We start from the raw sequence: 24,684 nt of genomic DNA on the forward strand, positions 1-24,684 counted from the left end.
TGTGCACTGAACATCTGTTCTGTTACATGTTTAAACCAGTTTCTGATTTCTTAAACTGGTTTATGTGTAATATCTGTCCCTATCCACAATGTGTAAAGAATTTTCTATTTTCCATAAATAAATGTTTTCTACTGTTCTGTCTCAAAACATCTAGAAGTCATCCATCCCTGCAGTATCTAGGCATCTTGCCAGTATCTAAAGTTCAAGGGTATTATGATCCAGGATAAACAGCCTGTAATTGGGCTCTAATTCAGACCCCTGACCTAATGATGACCACCTCCTACATGGAGACACCAAAGAAAATTCCTTCTAGCATGATTTTCTGTATAAACTTGGTTCAGAAGAGTTATCGGCTTATCAGAAAAAGCCCACCTGTCTTATTTTAGTTCATACCATAAAAAATGTGTACACATTTCTCCCTGTCATGGCCAGTGGAGATCCTGCCTTTGGCCAAGATACATGCAGCTGCCAAATTGTAAGTACCTAAAATATCACTGTACTATTACTGTGGCATCACTGTGTGCATGCCCTGAAGCACTGGATGACAACCTTTTTAGCAGGCATGCTACAAGCTAAGCCCTACACCCTCCCTGAGTGTCACTCCGATCCCCTTTGATCTAATGCTCCGCTTTCTGCTTCTGGCACAATCTGCTGCTCTGCTACTTCCTCCCTGCCCAATCTGTTGCTGTTTTCTCTTCTCCCTCCCATATCTGCTGTGTGTGACTCACAGAAGCTGCTCATGCCACTTGTGGCCATGCGCACCATGGGTTAGCCATCCTCACTCCAAAGAGTAGTACACTAGTCTGTGAAAGTTTTCACTGCTAAATAGTGAAACATTTGCATTGGCAGAAAAGCCAAGCCTTGCATTTAGTATATTCCAACTATTATATTCATTCATCTACATTCGTTCATTTACTATTTTTTCAGACTCAATTAATATATACATTTTACTTTCTCCCCCTTAATTATACTCATCAAAATCTGTTAAGCAAGCAGCATTTGTCTGAAATGAAAACTTCTCTCTGGAAACAAACCCTTGGAGCGAAGTACAGAGGCTGACAGAGGTTGTCCTGGTCTCACAGTGGCTGTCAGTGTTTTTCAAGGGAATAAACAAAAATGCATGTAAACATTTTTCCAATTTGTGATTTGCAGTCGATAAACAGAAAATGCTAATCATACTAATTTCCTCTTACTGGGGAAGTGATGCATAAGTAATCTATTAACATGCAAAGGCCAACAGGGTTAAGCTGTTCAAACATTGTCATTGATTTCTCCCCTTTTCCCATATGCTCACTTCTTCTCACTCAACTAGTACTAAGTAACACTTCTTTGCAGTTATATTGTAAAAGTTTGTTCCCTTGAGAGTCTCTTAGAGGCTCTGCTGTTAAAACATTAATTACGAGGAGGTGAAGTATTTGACTAATCAGCAGCAGGAGTCTGTAGGGGTCCAAAGCTGAATGACAAATGCCAATATCCACTTTAGGTTTGTTGGATCAACAAGCCAATATGGTGAAACTGATCCATCATCTTGTCACCAATTCCCATAGCAGCTTCAGAAGCCTGCCAATTAAAAAAAATTGTAATCACTATACATCACTCAGCAGTGATTGCAGGCACATGATAAATAGGGATCTATTCCTTCCCTCTGTTTAGCATCTGATGTGGGTTTTTTTTCCTTTTTTAAATTTTATACCTCTTTTCTAGGCCAATGGAGATCCTAAATCCAAAGTTATGGGAAGAACAAGAAAAATACATGCCAAAGCTGCAATTTTATTCCCCTCTCACAATTTAAATGACCATTTTGTCATTGAGGTAAATTCCTGCAGATTTGAGAAACCTGGGTGCCAGAAGTCTACTACATTATCAATCTAATCGCACATACATATATATAAAACACCAATGGGCTATTTAACCCCTCTACTTGTTCCCTGAGAAAGTTTTATCCTTGACTTTGCAAATGCATGTGCAAAGCAGAGCCCTATTCCAAACAAAAATTAAAGTATTTTACTGTGCAATATAGAGATCATCAGGTCAAATAAATCAAGACATCATTCAAGTCAGCTTTAGCACTTTTTCCTTTGCATGGTCATCCTCTCATCTGAAATGATACATCCACCCTAAGTGAAGCAACAATTTCCTTATCACATAAAACCTGCTGGTACTGCGGCAGACTCAGCAGCGCATAGGTTGTTTTTGACCCTGCTGCTCAGGAGCTCATTGCTACTATGCAGTAGCAGTGGTGTCATGGTACCTGCCAATGCTACATCCCTGTAGCTCATCGTTATGGCAATGTTGCATCTCATGTAGATGTGCTCAGGGTGTTTTATATATATGTATGAGAATGGCAGAGGGAATAAACTAAGTCATGGCCCTTCAGTGCAATTTATCCATGCATAAGCAAAACAGTATTAGGGAACACTGGGTATCTGGGTGGAATCCATTTCTCAGGTTACTGCTTTAAATAGAAACAGTACTATTGCCTGCTGCCTGATTTCAGGAGCTGTGCTCATGGAATGGGCTACAGTGGCAATATTTCTATTTAAAGTCTAGAGCTAGATTTCTTAACATGCCAGACATGTCAGTTGTCAGCCAGTTAAATTGCTTACCATTCTTGGGAGTGCCTGCATACCTTGTGTAGCTACACTAGAGAGAAAAGGCTCCCAGTATGTTCTCACAACACTTTCTACGCACTTAGAGAGAGGCTGCCACAGCACTGACTGCAGAACGAAAGTGTAAGAAACCTAACTGCAAACTACAGAACACTAAATACCACGCTGGCAAACTGCCTAGTGCTCCAGGGCTCTACCACATCTGCATATGGCATACATAGTGTTAAAATACATAAAAACGAAAATGAAAACAAGGATTTTTGTGGGTGGCATCTTTTACTGACCCAGCAGCATGGTTAGGGTGCATTTAAAGGGGAAGTGACACGTTATATTTAGACCATACTACATCCATGGAATGGTAAGTGTTGTTACAGTTAGAATGTGCTGTGAGGAGTCACAAATTAAGGATTAATACTACTTCTTGCCTGTAAAACTCTGATTTGCTACTAGTGGGTTGGCGAGTAGGGGCATGGCTAGGAGCCAAGACATGTGGGCTCAATCCCTGCTCTGGGTGGATGAGGGTGGCTGGTACTGGGAACAGTGCAACCCCACCGCACTGGAGGGCTGCAGATTACTTGTTCTATCTCCATGGAGTACACTGAAGTTACTCTAGCATGAGTTTGGTAGTGTGGCCCAGAGTTAATCTTCACCTGAAGTGGCATAACTTTGAGATGCTCAGAAGGCACTTAGCATGAGTTAACAAGTTTTAACAGGCTCAAATTCTAAGTGCCCTTCACATGGTCTAAGTGCAATGTGTAACTTCACCTCTAGACAGACTTTTGAATGCAATGCATTTACATTCAGACCTGAAGAAGGCATTGAATTTGAAAATTTGTCTACACGTATTCCCACCATTCCCATTCAGCAAGTCCAACAAAAGATACCACTGACAAAAAGCTTTGCTTCTTTAAAAAAACAAAACAACCCCAAATGAACTGCTATTGCTTGTTTTTGAGCAAGTAAAAACTGCAGCTGTGGTCTGCTTTCTTTTTAGCCTGCAGCAACAGGCACTGGACAGCCCCAAGAAAATGCAGCAAAAGTGTTTGGGAGTATCTGCTCGCATTCCTGGCTTGAATTTTTTTGCCTGGATTTGCATTCATTGGCATTCACTTTCATGGAATCAGATTTTGGTAGCACAACGTTTGCTTGTAGAGGGATTTTTTTTTAATTCTCTCACAGGTTTGGAAATAAGAGTCTACCGGCTCTATACCACCAAAATCAGGAAACAAGGACATGGTCATGTGGTATATGAGACTAATGATGACAAAAATGACACAGCAGGCCTTAAAAGAAATAATCCAATTAAACTGCAAATAAAACAGAGAAAAATCAAATTGCAAATAAATCTGGCAATTAGTTCAGGGATATTCTGCAAACAGGAAAAGGTGGAATTCACTGAGAAACCTCAGTTTTAAACTATTTACTCAGCTCTAATAAATAAAATTTGGCTTTTCAAAGTTCCTTTTGGCATTGAGGCTCCACAGCTCTGACCAGACGAAAACACTCCTGCACTGAAGGAAAACACTGCCCCACTATTTAGCGACTGGATCACAGTGGGCTGAAAGTAGTACAAGCGACAATAAGAAACTGACTCAAACAATAAGTTTTCCACAAATAGAAATGGCAATGGAAAACTGACTTCTTTCAAACATCATCTCACATTTTGTTGCAGACTGTATACAATGAACAGGTGGTGTGTGCCTTTAAAAAGCATTCTTGGGGGACTGGGGTCCCTACTGCAATCATGTGAAATAGTGATGATGTTTCGGCTTTAAAATAATTCATCCCCAGTGACCTATTAAATTGAAATAACTACACAAGTGGAATTTATGAATTTATTTCTATATTTACATTCTGGCTGAAGAGGAATTTTAATGGAGAAATTAAAATTCAGCAGGCAGGGATCCAAAATTGAGATCTGTACTCTAGGTATTGTTTTTAATCTTTTATCTGATTAACACTGATGAGCAAGACAGCATAAAAGCTCTTCCAGTCTCTTTAAACATCTGAAAGCAGCAAAAACAAGCAGGATTTACTTTTAAAGTAAGTATACATTTAAATATTCACAGACCAAACAAAGGGAAATAAGCAAACAGAAGGCTAGGAAAATTAAAAACCCAGTGTTTTGAACTTCCAATAGTGATGTTTGTGCTGCAAAGATGGGTGAGTTCTGAATGGGATATTATACTTGTTCAGCTGTCTTTTGAACACTTTTTCTTAGGAACTTGAGATTGCAAAACACTAATGTATGAAAGGAAATGGAAGAACTGCAAGTAGGAACACTGCCTTGCATTTTTATTCTGACTTTCTTTCTTTCTTTTTTGCCTTCAAACAGAATTGAAAAAACTCACCCTACAGAAAGTCAGATTTAGTGCTGTAACATTTGCTTCACTTCTAAAGCCTTCTACATGAGGTAATGTGGGCAAGGGATCTAAACTGGTTCAAAACAGAACTTGAAAATTTCAGGGAAGGGACAACATGTCACAGGAAAGAGCTGATCTTGGATTTAGAAATTAAAGCTTGCAATATGAGGTACTGGATGTTTGATTGGTTGGGATCCCAAAGAAGAGACTGAAAGAAAATCTGATCTCTGTGTTGGCTCCTTGTATGAGGAAGGAGTCTAATAACATGGGGCTTCTTGGCTCTGCTGGTAATTCTGACAGGTTCTGGAGTACAGGCTGAAGAAGAAGAAAATGGTCTCAAGGGAGACACAGCTTTCCTGGTAGCATAGAGAGGATGGAGTGGATTCCATCATGGTGGGGCACACTGGCAGGCTTGCAGTGTTTTCAGATTATTGAGACAAGCTTGATGCCTGAGGATACACCTTCCTTTATATTACAAAGAATTCTCTGGTTTGTGTATGTGTGAGCAGGAAGACCTGATGAGGTAGCTCTGGTGCATCTTTCTGGTTTCCTTTCCTTATTCATGCTCCTTCCCTTCCAGCTTTCAAAAACTTGTTCCACCATATTTATAATCTATTTAATTACATTAACCAATTAACCATATTTCTGGGATTCTTCTGGTTGCCTGTAGGGCCAGCAGGTTTAGATCTGGGGAGGTGCAATGGTGCAGTCATTCTCAGAGACAAGCCTATGAACTTCACTTACATGTTATTAATAGCAATATGTGAAAAAATACAGTGTTCTGTGGACTCCTTTGGACTCTCTTTGATCCCTGCTTCGCCAAAGTTTAAAACCACCTGCCTGGCAGCAGCATTTCTATTCAGGCAGTCCCAAAGGAGTAATTTGATTTCATGGCTCATAATCTACCCCATTCCTGTTAATCTCTCTTTACTCCATAGGTGTTAAAGACACTCAATCGTCCTTATATTAAACTAATCAAGCTAGCCTTTCTTCTATATTTTTTATATCTTTTAACTATTTCTGGTTTCCCTCCTGCTATTTCATATACTGTTGCAGACTGTTTTCAGCATTTTTCAAAATCCTAGATCCACCCATTGAGTCTATTCTTCAGCAGCAGCAGCTAATATTCAGCTTTTGGCTGAGAAGCCCAGAGCTCCTGACAATTCAGCAGTGAAAGTGTTAAAACTAATGTTTTGTTTTGGTTTGGTTTTGCTCCAGCAGGAAAGGGAGGGTGAGTGAGCTGAGGATAAGGGTCTGTCCCTAGTCTATGCAACGATGATAACGCTGGAAAAATATTTTTTCTTTATTTTGCCTATCCCAAAACAAGGTGCATATTGTTTGGGGAAGGAGGAGGTGAGGCACGGAATACGCATAGGTGACATGTGTGTGTGGGGGGGGGGGGCATATACCCCACTGGATTTCTGCATAGGGTTGCAGCCCAGCCCCAGCCAGCACCTGGCAGCAGTGGAGGCAGTGGTGCACAGTTGTGCCCCACAATTGTCAACATTTACATGTTATTAATAGTAATATGTGAAAAAACACAGTGTTCTGTGGACTCCTTTGGACTAGACATCTATTACCCAGTTGCCTGCCATTGTAGGATTTCATGACCATAGTTGTCCCTTTCAGTCATTCCTAAGGACCTCTGTTCTTGATACATGAAGCAGTAGTTCAAGTGCATAAAAAAAGATAAAGCAGACTTAAAACAGAAGTCTATATGAACAAACCTTCTCCATGTATTAGGGCAGCACAAATATTTCACACTTCAGAAATATTTCACATTTTCAAAATTCAGGGACAGAAAAAAAATATAACAAATTTTAGGGCAGGCTAATACACATTCATAGTTGAACACAAAGTGAAATCTTAGATCTGAAATTCTCCCTGTGGTGTGTGAACTTCAGGGAAGTTTGAGTTCTAATTTGGATTTGATATTGGAGTTCAAATTTCACAACTCAGATTCACCTTCCATTTACTGAGAGCACCAAATATCAGCAAAGATTTTCTTTAAAATGAATATCATTTCAAGCAAAATCCTCTTGACCCTGAAGGACTCTTCCTGAATTCACTTTTTCATCATTGATTACTAAGTGCCTGATTCTGTCCTATTTACGCAAGTCATTTTGTTCTTATTCAAAGCTACGCTTACATGAGTAAGAACTATTTGACTGGAATAAAAGATACAGAATTTGCCCTTTAGTTATCTGTTCATAAACTAAGGTTCATCTTGCCTAACCAATGTTTATATGGGATATTAAATAACAAAAGATGGTGACACTGCAGTCACTTTTCTAGTGTCAAGTTGTATACTTGTGAGCAAAACCTGAGGAAAAGTAAAATATAAGAAAGTTGAAGCAAAGTTGAAAAAACAGCATGATCAACCAGTAACCAAATACCCCAGCTTGGACATGGTAATAGGCTGTGCTCGAATTACGCAGGAGTTCAGGCAGAATGAGCTCCCTCCATAAGAGATGAGAACATCCCCCCCCCACCCTGCAAGCTGGTCAGCCCCCTGCCTGCCCCATGCCTTTCTAAACAGCCCAGGTGGTGGTGGCAGTGGCACCAGCTTCTTCCGGCTGCCACCACCACAGTGCTCCCCAAGAGTCAAAGTGTATTTGACAGGAGAATCAGGACATACCAACACACACACACTCAACTGCTCACCCAATACCATAATTGAAATTCCCCCTCTCACTGTGAATGAAGACCAGCTCACTAACAATCCCTGTGTTTGTACCTTCCTTCCTGCAGCAGAACTGTAGCCATTTTGCTGCTTTTTATATGAGGTCTAGTGAACCTAATAATTATGATGTTCTAGAGGTTTTTAACCTACTTCTACCACCAACTAGCTCAAGGAGCACAGACTCCAGGAGGTGCATACACCTCTATGGCTGAGCAGGGTCTCTCAAGGTTGAACATATTGGTATGTTCAACAAGGAACAGAAAAATCGGCTTTCCTATCTAATAACTATCCTGACCTTCATCCTCTTTTCTATCAGTCAGCTCAAATCATCTATCCTGACTTCCACGTTCCCATCTATTTTACTAATTGGCTGTATTAGGCTGTGGTAGCTATTTTTAGCTGTTTAATTTGCATTTCATTTTCAAAATAAGGGTGAGGAAGGTTTGACAATTAGCAGCTGGGGCCAGGGTTCCCTGGTAAGCACAGATAGTTTTACTAACCATATCAGATGAGGCCAGGGATCTTTATTACAAGTGTAGCAGCATTTGAAAAATGGACCCACCTGCAAAAATGTAGAGGGCTGTCTAGCAGAAAGACAGAGTTTGTCCCAGCAGGGACACTGTAGGCTCTGGGGGCAAGTGAAGCTGCTTTGGAGGCAGCCCTGTTGGAAGTGGGAGGGGTGGTGTAACCCCAGCAAAGTTTTGGAAGAGAGCCATTAGCAAAACCCTGGGAAGGGCTCTGGGTTGGGATTGGCTGAGAGGCTTGGATAAAAGGGGGGAGCAGTTTTCCCTGCAGGAGGGAACAAGAGAGAGAGTGGGGTTGAGGGATAAGCTGGAGACAAGGAAAAGAGTCTCAACACAGCGGTTCCTTGGAGAACCTCTAGGAGTGCCCTGAGGAGTAACAGAAAAGGCTGCCACAGGAGAGATATAGTATCCAGTTCCTCTCTCCAGCCTGGGAGCCTGCGGAGGCAGGGTCAGAGAGGGGCTGATTGTGTGGAGACTCCAAGCCAGCAAAGACCTGCCTGCAGCCTGGTGAACGGTTGCGTGAGCACAACAGAGCTGGGGGGGTTGCCAGAGTCTGCCCTGTTTTCCCTGAGGGGTGAGGGGCTCCAGGAAAAGCCCAAGGAGGGGCTGTGTTTGTCAGGCTGTGAGGCAGGAGAGTTGCTACAACCTGCAACTCAGATACTGCTCCCTGAAGAGCTGGGAAGGGGGTGAAAGGCAGGGGAAGGTTGTCTTTGCAGGGACTGCAGAGGAGCCGCTGCCTGATGCCCAGAGACCCCAGGAGCATGGAGACGGACACCAGCACATGGGAGCATCCACAGACCACGTGCAGAGACACAGGCAGTTCCGCTCCCTGAGGCGCCCCACCAGGGGCAGTGCATAGGGGATCCCCAGTACACCATGTGCAAGTGAGAGACTGTGTAAATAATTTCTTGAGGGTTTATTAGTTGGTATATCAATGTGTTTATTTAATGGTTATTTGTTATGTTGTAAATAATTAAATCTTGTAAATAGTTTGAGAATTGTTTTTGAGGGTGCTTGATTTGTAAGGGGAGGCTCTCTGCTCGGGGGCACTGCTGCAGCTTCCCAGGGTGGCTGGGCAGGGCTACTGGCTACCGGGTACTCCAGGATCCCACTATTCAGGTGAGGGCGCATGTTGTGTCATGCCCAGGGTTACACAAGGAACAGCAGTACATGTATAAATTTGTTTTTTTCCACTAAAAGAATACCTTGACACTACATAATGCAGAAAGTAAAAGTGCATAACAATTTAGTCATACCATAGTAAAACACTACATATAACATTTCTTTGGTGTGGCACTAAGGAAGTCTGGCTACCCCCAAAATGCCTGAGATCTGACAATTTCCACATCAAGTTTCAAACTGACATGAACTTAACATCTCAATCATAAGCCATAAAAAATGAGTTTTACACTGGAAATGTAAAATTATGTGATGCTTCCAGGTCCCGCTGTTGCAGTTTGGTATAGGAGATTGAAACTCACTGGCATACTACAACAGAGTTTTGAAACTCCACAGCTCCTCTGAACAATGAAAAAGGCTTACTTTTTTCTATTTTTTCTCACATTTGAGTCTCATATGTTTGAATATACTGTGCTTCTTTTTTAGCTGCTATAAATTGACTTTTGACAAAATGTGTGGAATGTAATTTAAAAGAACTGATTTGGTACGTTATCTGAAAACCTGATACCATGCATGTTTCAGCTTTAGCAGCTACATAAAAGACATATAATAAAATGACTTCTATTGTAACAGAAGACAAAGTTCTCAAATGCCTCAGTTTGTTTCCATTCGTTCATTTACTCCTTGATGCCCATTTTTTTAAATAGATATTGGTGTGTCATTGTAGCTGATGAGATAGCACCATACATTTCTGAAGTCAGCTCTTAGGGCTTCCCCCCATTCAAGTCATAAATGTTAATAATATTGGTAATGTAGGCAGTTTAAATATTTTCCTCTTGGGGAAAGACTTTTAGCTTTAAAGGACTCACTGTTCCTCATCTAGTTTATATGATTTATCTGATTCCATTTTCAGATGTAGATGTTTTTAATATTTTCTGAATGTTCAGCTATAGAGTTGAACAAGTCACTTACAATGAATAATTTATTGGATGAATTTAACATATTTTTCACCCCACTGAATATTTATACAAAAATCATGATTCCTTTGAAAGTATTCGTTATTTAAATTTATCTGATGAATAAATATCTCTTCCCAGTGACATCACAGCTAATATGTAAAAGCAACTATGTTACTTGTGGTTGGTTAGATAAGCCACATTGCATTGCATTCAGTCCCTGATTGGATGTGCATTCAAACCCTATTAGTATGAATTCTTACGCATGCAACTTTGAAATTCACCTTTCACTAGCAGCTGTGCCAGTTTGCTTTTGTTTCTCACATGCTTAACTTTATTCACATTGAGCAGGACCTTATCCCAGGAGCATCCCCATCAAAATAAACAAAACATCTCTGAACAAAAGCGATTACTCACCATAACTGTCACTGAACCTGACCAATTGTTGCCAGGCTATCAGAGCTGAACAGGGGAAATCTGATCCTGTAAAAACAGTTTGGTTTTAGGCTATCCAATTTCTAGCAGGAAATTGAGGATGTTATTTTATGTGTACCTCTCTTGGGTAACACGATCTTTCTCACTTTCAAGAAGGGTTAACCTTTCAGTATTAGGCCCAATTTTTATGGTGATTCCCACCCCACACCACTCACCCTCAGACTCATACATGGCTGTATTCCTTAGCCCTAAAGTTTCAAATTAAGGAGTCAAACCGCAAAACAAAACAACCCCCAGCCCCCAAAAGATCAATTCAAAACATAATTTTTAAAAGCTTAATTTATTTTTCATCTTGCCTTGGGATTATCAAACTCCTTATACTATACTCATTCCAAAAGCATTTGGGATGCTGCCAGGTGTCAATTTTTTTCTTGAATAACATGATTTTGGGCCCCTTCCAATCCCTGGGCAAGAGTGCAACCAATAACCTCCAAGAGAAAAATCTTGTCACTCATTAGAAGTGCCCTGAGCCATTGGCCCACAAGGAACAATGCTACATCTTCAGGAATTGGACTTTCTTTCTTAAACCCTAAATCTGAGTCAAGTTCAAACTTTTGTGAAATTGAAAAAGGCAAGCTCTTGTCTGTGGTCAAGCAGACAAAGCATCCCACAACTAGTTCCCCATCAAAAACATACTCTATAATGAAGGGCTGTCACTTGTTCAGAAATGAACAATTCCTATTAAGCAAACATGGAAAGAAAGCAACAGTAAAAAAATTTTAACAAACCATCCAAAAAAACAGAAACAAAATGAAACCCTAAAACCAATCAAGCAATGACTTCAGAATCCTCATGCTAACTTTTAGATATATATGGAGGTTTTACCTGAACTCAAATCAGCCCAGACACTTTATACCCACAATCATTAAATATACAGCACAGATCTCTTCCGCTTCAGCTAAAGGAAGACTAGTTCTTAGACCCCTGTGGATCAATCCATACAACACACAAGTATTTGTACAAGCCAAGAGTGAAATGCTGAACATCAGGATACTTGATCTGTACTCTTCTCTAGGAGCAGAGAGTTGCCTAGTGATTACAGACAGCCTGGCAAAATGTAACAATGCCTTTCTTTGGGTCACAACTTAGAATCCCTGGTTGAGATATGGAGAACCTCTACTGTCAGAGTTAAAGAATCAGATCAGATCACAGAAACAGTGTCAGACTTAGTAATTTCCTGTCAGCTAGCCACTTGATGACAGACAGCCACTTTTTGTTAGTGTGGTTTATAGTGCACCTAATTTCATACAGGCCTTTTGAAGCATTGTGTAACAAGACAAAAAAAGACCTGCCTCTCTTTTATCAGACATATTGTTTCTATTCCCAGTTCTGGCCCTGAAGCGAACAGTTCTCAACAACCCTGTGTGACTGATATCACTCCTCCATACACGTAGCAAGCAGTACAATGCCTTTACTCACAATAAAGGCTGTGAAGTATTAACCGCAGTTTTGGAATAGTAGGTTTATGGACTGGAATGAACTTTCAACATAGGTTGCCGGGCTGTATAGGAAATAATGAAGGTGTTTATCTTACTGATCCCTATTGCTTTTTAGAAGACCACTTGTAGCAGCTGGTCAGGGTCATATTACATTCACAAGAACTGGTGGCCCTGGCACGTATTTGTAAATCTCTTCAACAAAACAAGAAAATATAAGTATCCACCCATTTTACATTTAGAAACTTGCAATTAACTTAAAGTGTGCTTCCACTGAAATCATTATAGGATCTTACCAAAGATAAATAGTCATGACTGCCTGTTAAGCCTTCTGTTCCTTACAAATGAGTTAAACAACTGGCTAGATTCTCTCTTCCCCTCCACTAAAGTAAGCCGAGTAACACAACAGAAACAGGAGAATCAGTCAAAAAGCTGAAGTGTGAACCTGGCCAAACCACAATGCTGTGGGACAGATTATTTCCTGCATTGAGCCTGCACTGAGCCCTGACTGTTCAACTGAAGTTGCTATAGCCATCGTGATTTTTTTAAACACAGATATTTCCTTGTTCTTCTAACACAGGATTGACCAAGTAGATCATGACATGTTCCCTTAAATACAGCCCTGGCAGAGAAAAAATTTCTTTAGGGAACTCACCTTTTTCAACCCATGAAAAAATAACCTTTTCCAAGTGGAAGCATTTGTCTCTAAACCCCTCTTGCTTGTTTTTACTTCCATGTTTGGAAAAATTAGAACTGTTAACCAAATTAGTACAAGAAAATAGAAAAAGAGGGAAGACTAATGAGCCAGTAGGCATTGCTTAGCTCCTGGATAACAAAAAACTGGGAGAAAGCTAGGATGAACATGGTAGCTAGACTCAACAGGAGTTAGAAATTCCTGCTTCAAATAATGAGACATGCTGTCGCTAGGGGCCACTGATTCTGATGAAGAATCAGAGATCATTGTTTAAGACTCAGCACCTAAGCCTAGTGTTAACATGACAGTTAGTACTAGGTCAGACAGTTTTAATCAACAGAGGGCACATCTACATGTGCAATTAATGCAAAGCAATAAATTCTGGAGTTTATTGCTATGGATTTTATTGCTTCCGGGTGCATGTTTAAACAGTGTGCCTGGGAGCAATAAAATCCATAGTAATAAACTCTGGAGTGTATTGCTGTTTAAATGTGTGCCTGGATGCACAGCACATTGAGCTGGGTTGAAGCAACCCTAGTAGGCAGAGGGTCTAGAGGGTCAGCTTGATCCTCCCCAGCTCAAAGTGCTGTAGAGGGGCTGGCTGGGGCACAAGGGTGCTTCAGTGTGGGCCTAGCTGGCAAACCCCTGCACTGAAGCATCCTTGTGCCCAAGCCAGCACCTACTCATGTGCTGTTGAAGAGTTTTTTACTCCACATAGACCACAAGTCAGGCTCTAATAGACAGAAGGAGCTTTTCATTTGTGCTACTGCTTTCATCCAGGTGTTAGAATGATAAAACTAAAAAAGAACAAAGTAGTTGAAGTTAAATAGAAATCTCTCACCCTCCCACAGTAAGCTAAAATGAACTTTTTTGAAGACTTGAAAAACACACGGCTAATTTCCCTCCCACCCAAATGTTTCCATTTCTTTTGTACCTGTGGTCAGCAGCAGAAGAAAGTAATATTCAGAATAGGCTGTTCCTTTGGTACTTCTGGTCTGACTAGAGGAACAGACCAGAACTCTCATAAGAGAGTGCCTTGTGAGATTTCCAGGTCAACCACTTCCAATTCAAGATATACAGCAAAGTTTGGGATTGCAGCATCTGTGTGGTTATTCAACTCAATTGGGGTCTTGCCATCATTTGTAAACTAAGATGTGGATTGGATTTTAAAAATGATATGGCAGCACTGTACTCTTCTTTATCTATCTACAGCTCAGCAATGCTAAAAGTCTCCAGCATAGAAGACCATAAGCCTGTGGATACAAAACAGGTAACAAGTATTTTCATTACAACCTATTTCAAGGTTCCTTTTTAAGATATATATTTAGGGTTTACTGATATAGATCTGGGACTAGTTTTAATATAGCTTGACAAATTTATTGTTATGTAAAGTAATTGCCTGGAGTTTAAGGGTATTAACTACTGAAAAGAAAACAGAAACTCTGCAAGTAATTTGGTCAGATATACAAAGAACTAACTGATTTGGATCACAGAGTTATTATAAAACAAATTGCTTGTGATAGCAGAGATATTATTAGTAATCCCTGTGGTATTGCCAATTAATTGTAACAAGAGTTAGCTGAAACCAGTACCTCCCTTATATAAGCTATATACAGTGGCTGACAGTTAATTTGAATGGAAGGAAATCAATACCTTAGAATTTTTTTCTTTCTTTTTAAGTGATTAGATCTCTAAGTGGAACATTTTTGTTGAGGTGCACCTCAGCAAGTGTAATAATTTATTGAAGCAGAGCCCCAAATCATTAAATAAAGATATTGCTGCTTCCTAAACAATTGAGAGTAATCAAAACTTGCTCTAAAAACTGTTTCTACTATCAAATCAGTCTATGTCTTATTATTAGAGGATATATTATACAGGAAGAGAAATTTCAGGAGTAAATCAGAATTTGAGATTAGTGCAGCTCAAACTGATTCCAATGAATAAATAACTCATAAAATCACATTTTTGACATTTAATTTCACTGATGCCAGATTTCTGTTTTACAGTATTTTTCCCTCTGCTTAATTGTGGTTGCTTTAATTATTATTTATCAAACATTTTAACTAGCAAGTACCTTGATAATTAAACAATAATTGGGTTGATTGGGTAACATTTAGTACAGTACATCCAACTACAATCCAGAATAATCATCCAAAGCACAGCATATTACCCACTATGATACATTCCACCTAACTTTTTATTTGGAAGACAAAAATACATTTGAATGCACTCTTTGATGGCATGATGATGACTATAAATCTGATAGAATGTCAGGGCAGAACACTAGTAATTTAAGAATAATTGATGCAAGGGAGTTACTAAATATTTGGCATACATGTCATTTTTTGGTACTTTTAGCAGGGAGAGCTAGAAAGACATGCTATTCCATGAAATGCCTAAAATTAATCCCTGATGCCATAGGCTTACAGTAAATATGAAACATATAAGGAGTTTCCATCACACCTACTCTCACTGTGGGAGCCTGTCCATTGCTTTCAGTGGTAGTTAGACTGGTTCCCTACTTATCCAGTTATACCAAAGTTTCAGGAAACTGCATGTATATGTAGAATGGTCCTTCTGGGCATTAGAACATTTGTTCTGGGGTTCAAGGCTTACACAGAGAAACACTGATTTTTGCAATCCTATATACTTACATTTGCTGGTTTTTATTCCCATGCCTTTTGTTTTTCACCTGATGACTTGAGCTTGAGCTTTCATTACCCCTCCTCCCCACCCAGAGCTCCCTATAAACCTCTCAATTACTCCACCAAATTCTGTTGTGTTCAGGCACATGAATGTAAACTGGAAGCATTTCTCAAGATTTACCCTAGTGAACAAGATCAGAGTTTGGTGTACAACTTTTGTGTGTTTTACGTTTAAGGTGATTATGGTTAATGTGATTTACAGTTTGAGAAAGGGTTCATGAAAGAAAAAATAACTTGTACGCAATTTTCCAGGATTTAAAATCAAAGAGAGGAATTACCATATAGTACCTTATTATAAGTCAGCAGTTTATCTTACCCCTTATCCTTTTTTTCCACAATGTTCACTACCAACCTCTTCAACAGAAGGCTTAAGTAAAATGGAAGGCAACTGAAATTATCTATCCAACGAGAAAATTTCTTCCTAATCGCTAGCATTTACAGGGTGAAGTTTGAGTTTCTTGTCTTACTAAACCTGTTCTGCTGTTGTTTTGTATTTTTACTATAACAATTTATTCCTTGAATGTGGATGTCTGTCAAAATGGACATCTGTCATCTGGCTGGATGGCGTCTTTTTTTCCAAATTATCTCACGCTCCATGCTCATCCAAGTGTTATGTAAACAAGAAAGCCTTTAAAATCAGAAGTGATTTCAAGGGAAGATAAATTAATGTTCAAATTATACATGCATATGTATATGTAGAGAGAGGCAGCTAGCTTAGTCTGAAGTTAAGCAGAAGGCAAAGCAGTGAGGCACCTTATAGAATAACTTGTTCAGAGAGGCATGTGCGTTTTAGATACTATGAGTGGACTTGCAGAGAGAAGAGGTACTAAACAGAAAGGAATAAAGTCATTTAAATATATAGGACAGAAAAGGAAGAGGAAAGAGGAGGATAATTCTGAAAGATGGGAAGGTGGGTTGGAGAGATCAAAAGGGATAATAAAGAAAATAAAGCACTGAAGGACAAAAGGGGCTATAAAAGCTAGTCCAGGTAATGGGATAAGAATCTGGAGTCTCCACTGAGACCAGACATAACTCAGTCCAGTCTGTGCATGATTTCTTGTTCTGGAATTTTATATTCAAGTTGGTTTTTTCAAGTTTTGTTATTTAACAACAGCTGCTCTGAGGTCAGTGATGGAACATCCAGGAATGGTCAAGTATTCTGCCACAGGTTTTGAATCCTGGATGTTATAATCCATATTGTTTGGTCCAGTGATTATGTATTCTGTATTGATGAGGGGGTACAACTGGCATCTGGTTCTGTTGCAAGACCTGGTGCTTTGGTGAGAATAGGACTTAAATGGATTGTTTCTGGAGACACATTGTTTGTGGTTGGGGACTATCTGTAAGACAAACAAAATGTGTCCCCCAAGGCTTCCTTGAGATGTTCATCATTTTCAAGGAAGGGTTGGACATCATTAATGATGAGTCCAAGGTTTTCAAGCTAGGGGTTGTAGATAATGACCGGGGGATTCTGTTGTTCTTGTCAAAAAGCTGGTATTCTACCAGGTCAGAACACGTTTTAAGCCTGACTCTTGATTTGACTGGCTAAGCTTTTGGGATTGTATTTTAAGTGTTTGAGATCCCTATTAATTTGACTGGCTAAGTTTTTGGGATTGTATTTTAAGTGTTTGAGCTCCATAAGGTGTGCATCCAGGTCAGTGGGATCAGTGCAGGTACTGTTGTAACATACAGCTTGGCTGCAGACAATGAAGCTAATGGTGTGCTTAGGATGAAAGCTGGTAGTATGGAGGTAGACATAGCAGGTGGTTGGTTTCTAATGCGATGTAGTGTTGATGTGGCTAGTGCAAATTTTCACACTAATGTCTAAGAAACGAATATACTGGGTGATATATTCAAGAACCAGTTTGATAGAGGAATAGAAGTTGTTAAAATAATTCCTGGTGGAATTTCTCTGGAGATTCCTTCCCATGTGTCTATATGATGAAGATGTCATTGATCTATCTTAGGTATACCAAGGGAATGAGAAGAAGCTGATTGCAAAGTTTGTCTTAAATACATTGGCATATTGGGGAGCCATACACATGCCTATGGTAGCACTATTCATTTGTAGGTATCAGGAGTCCCCAAATCTGAAATAGTTGTCTGTGAGGATGAAGCAGGCAAATACAGTGGAAACAGAAGCTGTCATGATCAGGGATAATGTTTCTTATGGCTTGTAATCTATCTTCATGGGGGATGTTGGTGTATAGAAATGTAACATCCATGGTAGCTACTATGGTGTTTACTGGAAATTTGTCAATGGACCCAAGTTTCTTTTGGAAATATGTAGTGTGTGATGGCTAGAACCAGAGGAATTAATAAACAATAAATATGTGCTTCTTGGAGGCATTTGGTATTTTGCTTAACAGGTAATATTAGCTAATATAAAGCTTGTAAGTTCGTAAGCCACAAATGTAACTTGTCTGTCATAAGTTTAACCAAAATGATAAAACTGTTTGTATTAATTGTAGAAGTGACTGGGCCCCAACGGCGAAGCTGCAGCTGCAAGATTAGGAGACCTAACGTTTTTTGCTCAGGGTCCAGCCTTGACGATAAAAACTGGATCCAACTGCCTGACACATCCAACACATTCCAGGAAAGCACACTGCCTGCAAAAAAAGCATATTCAGAGAAACCTAAAAGAGCTAGGCTTAGTAATGTTAATTTCACACCTAAAGATGCTGCATTGTAATTTGCTTATTGGATAAGCCCAAATCTGGGTAGTAACCTTTTATGACAATTTTTAACACCTTTTAATCCCATAGGGTAACAGCTATAGGGCAAGATCGTAAGGGGCTCTAAAACCAACAGATTAGCATAAGACTAGGTATAAAAAGCGCATGCACCAGGTGACCAGTAGGAAGGAGGGAACAGAATGGTCGTTGCTGTTCCAAGCCCGGATTCTGGACTCCCAGTGTGAGTGAGGATCGGATCCTAATCAAGGGACCTTCCCCAGTAATCCCTCCGCCAGTGTTGATCAGGGACGCCTGACTTCACTGGAATCACTTGGCGTGCACCTGGTATCAAGGGACTATCGATCAGTTGTCAACCCATGTCTGTATATCTGTTGTTTTAAACAGCCCAGTGGCTGATACCCTCACAGTGCTCAGTTGGCCTGCGACAGAATTGATCCATCTATCTGTTGTTATTATATACTATTAGCTCTTTAATACTGCATTATCTGCTTATCACATTTATCTTTCTGTTAACTGTTGTGTGTGTAAGCTATAATAAATTTGCCTTTGCTTCACTCCCAACTTTGCCTCCTCAATCCGAAACTGAACAGAACAGCCCAGTGGCTGATGCCCTCACAGCACCCAGTTGGCCTGCAATAAAATTGATATACTCACAGTGCCCAGCTGGTCTGTGACAGCAGTGTCCTTCAAATAACCAGTGGCTCCAGTAGCATATGGGAATGTGATAGAGTCAACATAGTCGGAAACTCCCTCCTGGGTTGCCAGGTTTGTGTTTCTTGGGTAATAAGTAAAAGGTCATTGTGTTGGGTTGGGTTCACAGGTTCATGGGAGGATAAATCCCCTTCTGTGTTTCAGGAGGTAGCATTTTTAAGAGTTTGTGTAATTCCCCCTGGACTTCTGCTGTTGGATCCTTGGTCAAAAGTTTATAAAACTATGTTAGAAAGTTGTTTTTCTGTTTCTTGTATGTATGCTGTTTTGTCCACGATAATAACGGCACCCTCCTTATCTCCCTGTTATATGATAATATTATGGTTGTTCTTAAGTTTGAGTATGTTTCTGTCTTGCACAAGACCAAGGATGTAACAGGAGCACTGTTGGCTGTCTTTGGCAATCTCAACATGGGTACAAAGGTGGAAAAAGGTTAGGTACAGGGCTAGAGTGGAGCTGTAGCCCTCAGGGTGAATCCAAAGTATATCCTTCCTCATGTGCTGTGTAGGGGTCAGGTCTGCAGTGGTTTGATGGCTGTGTGGTTCTATGTCATGAAAATAATCCCTTAGTCTTAGGTAGAGGGAAAAAATCTTCAGTCCTCAGACAGTTGCACCTTATTGTGTAGTGGGGCAGAAGGAAACACCATTGGATAGTACAGACATATGTACATGTGTACATATCTCACATATATATGAGAGAGATTTCAATGGCAAATCTTAATATTATGGAGTACCTACTCACTTCCATACTTCCTTTGATAACAAAATGTGTCAGGAAGTGATGGCTGAATTACAGAGAAAGGCATTAGAAAGGTCATTACAAAGCTGAGTTTTCCTGGGTAAAAAAAAAAAAAGAGGGTCATTTTGTACAGACTTCCCTATAAAAAATGCTGATGTTCCACTCTCCCTGGATCTTATTTCCACCATCAATACAACTATTGCTTATTATTTATACGTTGGTTTTCATGCGCTTAATATGAATGTACTATTTCAGCATAAATAATAGTCTTCATTGGATGGTTTTAAAACCCATGACCCTTCCACTTGTGAGATAATCATAATCTGTTATTTTCAATGAAGTGCTCTGTAATAAAGGTGTGTAATAAAAGTTGAACCCACTCCCATGTGAAATCAGCATATACAACATAAATCATTAGTAGTAGGTTTATCCAGTGGTGTGTTAAAGCCAAAAGACTCTGATGTGTAGTTCATCTCCTTCACCTTAAAATTCCTGTCAAGCCATTTTTATGGGAAGTAACTTAAAGCTGTTGTCACAGGCAACTACCCTGTTATTGCAGATGCTAACAAAAACATGAATTAATTCAGTATATTCCCCCTAAAGTTCTGGGGGTGCAGAGGAACACAAGGATTTCTGTTCACCTAACTGTTGTGGTAATCTGGAAGATATGACCTTAGAAAATATTTCAAAATTAAATGAAATCCATGTCTAGAGTGCAAATTGGCTTAGACTAATTGAAAAGAATTCTTCTCCCTTTCTGTCAAACAGTTTCTTCAGGAAAGTAAGTAATGATGCAAAAGAAGGTGCAATTATTGAGATCAAGGATCAAATCCCATGGTGCCTTTAAATGAACATGAGCCAGGGACCCTTGAAATATTTTCAAACATCAATTCTATAAAGAACATAACATATGCAATAGTGGTCTAGCACATTGTGTCAGTTCAAATGTCCTGTTTCTAGCAGTAACCACTATCTGATTCTTTGGACATAGACGAAACCAACCCATTATGTATTTAGCATTATTGCTGCAGAGGTTAGGAAGAATTTTCCCTCACACAAACTGATAACAAGTGTATATAGAAACAACATCATAATGAACAGCATCTAATGAGAGAGTCATCACAAGCCAGGGTTCTGGGAAAATGCATGACCATAGTGCTGCTACTTTGCATAGGCAAGATAACTGAAGTAGATCACTGAATTAGTCTGTCTAGTCTTCTGTCCTGATTCTAGTAGAAGCTAATAGCTGTTGCTACAATAAATCTCCAAAAATATCCAAGGCCTCCTCTACATGTTACATTAATGCTGTGATTAAGGTGTTAATTATGGCATAAATGGCAAGGGTGCTACATGTGCACCCAATTTAAGGCACCCTAAAATGGCAAACCAGCCATAAAAATGTTCATTAAATGGCTGTTTTTTTATGGTGCCGCAAATTGAACATGTTCTAGGTCAGGGCTGGGGCAAACACTTAGCTTCAGCCAGGTTCTTGAACAGGCTCCACAGCAGTCAGGGTCAGCCAATAATCAATTGATTGTCAGTTCCAGTCCCAGACCGCAACACCCATTTTTTAATTTACCAGTGCAAGGGTGGGGAGAGGTGGAGGGGGCAGGATCATGATCCCAGGCTCCCTGCTGCTCTAGAAAGTAGAAGGGGCATGATTAAGACCCGATTCCTGATCCCAAAATCACAGTTACTGCCATGAACTTGTGGAATGGCAGGAGGTACAACTGATCAGATCAGTGATCCGATCCCATGATGCCTTTAAATGAAGAGACTTGTTCAATTCTGTGCATGAAGTGAAGGCATTCTTTCCTGACCCTCAGCACCAGTTTGTTTATTCCCTAAAGAATGAGTAGATGACCCTTTGTTACTTTAGTTTTCACTCTCATTGCTATTAGTGTTAATAGTGCTCATAACATTATCCAATCCTTTAAAAACTTCAGTCCCACTTTTTCTCAGTAACTTTTCTCCTAGACTTCAACAAATTATTACATACTACATAATTTCTCTATTTCCCACAAAACGATGAGCGACAGATTCAATCGAGTCATGATGGAATGGGATACTGGAATGGTATGGGATTGTGGGGATTAAGTTTGGGTGTGCAGTGGAAAGAAGTCAAATTAAACAGTTATAACTATGTTATTACTGGGGAATTTTATTTTTTGGGTAACTGATCACTTTTTTTTTAATTCATTGTTAATTTAAAACACAGTCACAGTTGGCCTCTTTCCAAATGTTGGGGTGGACACACATAGTGCAGAATAATATAGAGAGTGAAGTGTTTCCATAATGCTTCTAATTTTACTGAATTTTAATTATGTTGAGTAGGAGAAATTTTAAAAAAGCAAGGGCATAAAAGTCTTAACCGCTCTTTTCATAATTTGAGCTACACAAATCAGGTCCAGCCTCTTTGAGTGTTATCTAATTCTAACCTCTGCTGTTTTTTTATTGTTACACACACCCTGGTGAATCTCTTCTAAAGTGAAATGACCAAAGATGGCTTTGGGAGGCCACATTAATAGCCCTTGTTTTTTACGAGGGTTGTTTGTTGGTTTCTTTTTAAGGTTTGTTTGATTGTTTTTTTATGTAGCAACCTTTGTTTTTTATAAGATAAGGCTGCTATTATATTTCCTCCAAACCTAGTTGTATAGCAACAAGCCATTTTGATTTCCCAACATTTGGTGACTTTATTGCCATGATCAGTTAGAAAGTGAATAATCTGTCAGTTCTCCTGAGATATCACACAAGGAACAAGATATGCAGCTTCATGCATGCATGTGCAATAATACAGAAACAGGAATCACACATTAAAATATTGACACACTTGGAAAAGTGGTAAATAAAAATGACACCACTACCTTCTTCTTCCTACCCACATACACAGAGTAGATACCAAAAGCATTCCTTTACTACAGTAAATGCAAAAAGGATTCCTTATTTTGCATGCTGGACAGACTTAGCTCGTGAAGCCAGGGGCAGATCCAGGGGAGATGCAGCAGCAAGGCCCCTTTGGCTGTACTTCATATGAATTCTCAGTGTGGGATTTCTGCCTTCACATGGCTCCAAAGCCCAGGGGGTGAGTGCTGTGAATGACCCTTTCCCCTACATGAAGGGTGAGGAAGGAGGGAGGGCAAGGAAGAAGAAGACTCAGCAGCAGCAGCATTCATCTCCTGGGCTCTGGAGCCATGTGAAAGAAGGGGCTCAACCTGATTAGCTGGTGAGCTCAGAGCTCACTGCTCAAAAGAGGAATCCACACTCACCAAGCACTGAACTCCAAGATCACTACACATGCACAGCACAGTCAATGTCAGTGAGGGAGTTGGACGGTGGGGGAAGAGATGCACCCTCTTTGGCCTGTTCCTGGATCCACTACTGCCGGTAGCTCTGCAGGAAGTTGGTCCCTAGACTAAGGAACACAGCATATTATGCATAATGCTTTCATAAAAAGATCTGCCTAACATCTAGGCATGATTCAACAGTCACAGAATGGACTGTCAACCACACTCCATCTACTTTCTCACTAACAAATATACATGAGCATTATAGGTATAAAAGGTCAATTAAGTTTTTCATATATCAGAGCAACATCACATGTGCAAACTGAGATTTAACAATGGGCAGGAAATCACCACATCATACTCCAAAGACTAAAGATTTTCAAAAGAACCCAAAAGAAGCAGGCAAACAGATTCAATGGGATTTGGATGTCTTATCCTGATAGGCTCATGTGATGATTCCTATCAATAAGGAGAGGCAGTTATTACTTTTGATCAAATTATTCTGAGTTGCTGCTTGGCCAAGATGGTAGCAATGAAACTGGAGCCTGATTCTGATCTTAATTAGCTTTGTGTAAATGCAGAAAAATGCTGTGTTTACCTGGATTTGAGATGAGAATGAATTTCCCTCTGTTAGACTTCTCCCACTGAGCATGCACAGACTACCCTTGAATGATAATTTGTTATCAGTTTAGTTGGCTGATATGATCTGGCCATGATTTAGAGCACACTGTCTTATTTACTAAAGGCGGTACCCAAAGCTGGCCTTAAGGGTAGGTGACATGAGTGACTGCCCCAGACACCATGGTCAGGGGGGCATCTCACACACACGCGCGCACACACACACACACACGTGCCACAGGCACCAGGGAGTGGTGTCAGCCTGGGGTGTTGCTTGGTGCCCTGTGCAACACCAGGGCATGGGAGGAGGGGCCTGTAGTGGGGAAGGACAGGCTGCTTAGGATTCCTTGTGTAGTGGCAGCAGCAGCACCTGCTCCTGCCCATGTGAGCACAGCAGGGCAGGGTGGTACATGCAGGGAGCTCCGGGCTGGGACTGGTGGCCTGCAGCAGGGGTGGGCTACAACCAAGTTGGTTGCATGTCAGGCCCTAGAGAAGCCCCATGGCAGCTGCAGGACTCCAAACTCCCTATGCTACCACTTGCTGGCTGCTCATTCAATAGCAAGGCCTGCTGCCTCTGTTTCAGCTTCACAGAGCTGCAATTGGCAGTTTCTGCCACAGGCAGATTCCCTTCCCAGCTCCCTAGACCATTGGATAGAGCCCCTCATCAGCAGGACAGCAACACCAGTGACTTGAGAGGCTGGTGCCAGGAATGGGGGTACCAAAATACAAGTTTACCCAGGCCACCATTTTCCCTATGGCCAGTTCTGGTGGTACCCTTAGTCTTGGAATCATTCAAATTTATAGAGCATTCTGCATTATAAGTTCTTAGAATACAACATAACTTTTCAATTATCTGCTTGCCTAGGCTTCTCCACTCATTGTTCCTGATGCCTGATTGTCTGAGAGTCTCCAAAATTTTATTCTGTAGCTTCTTGCAACCACAAAACTAGGTTTCAGAGGCATAACAAGGAGGTTCTGCACCCTAGGTGGCAACAATAGTGGTGAAGGCTCTGTAGCAGTTTCACAAGCACGAATTTTGGAGTCAGTGTGTGAGCT

At 40.4% G+C, this 24,684-nt stretch overlaps 1 long non-coding RNA gene across 1 annotated transcript in view; it reads left to right on the forward strand.

Annotated features, from left to right (window-relative positions):
- The window catches only part of LOC109323748, an 89,664-nt gene that overhangs the window by 8,609 nt on the left and 56,371 nt on the right, over window positions 1-24,684 (forward strand). The window contains exon 2 of the long non-coding RNA XR_002104740.1: window positions 14,092-14,149. This is a non-coding gene — a long non-coding RNA (uncharacterized LOC109323748). The remainder of the gene's footprint in view (window positions 1-14,091; window positions 14,150-24,684) is intronic.

This window comes from Crocodylus porosus, unplaced genomic scaffold, assembly GCF_001723895.1.
Source record: "Crocodylus porosus isolate Cpor-Errol unplaced genomic scaffold, CroPor_comp1, whole genome shotgun sequence".
In the NCBI taxonomy this organism is placed as follows: domain Eukaryota; kingdom Metazoa; phylum Chordata; order Crocodylia; family Crocodylidae; genus Crocodylus; species Crocodylus porosus.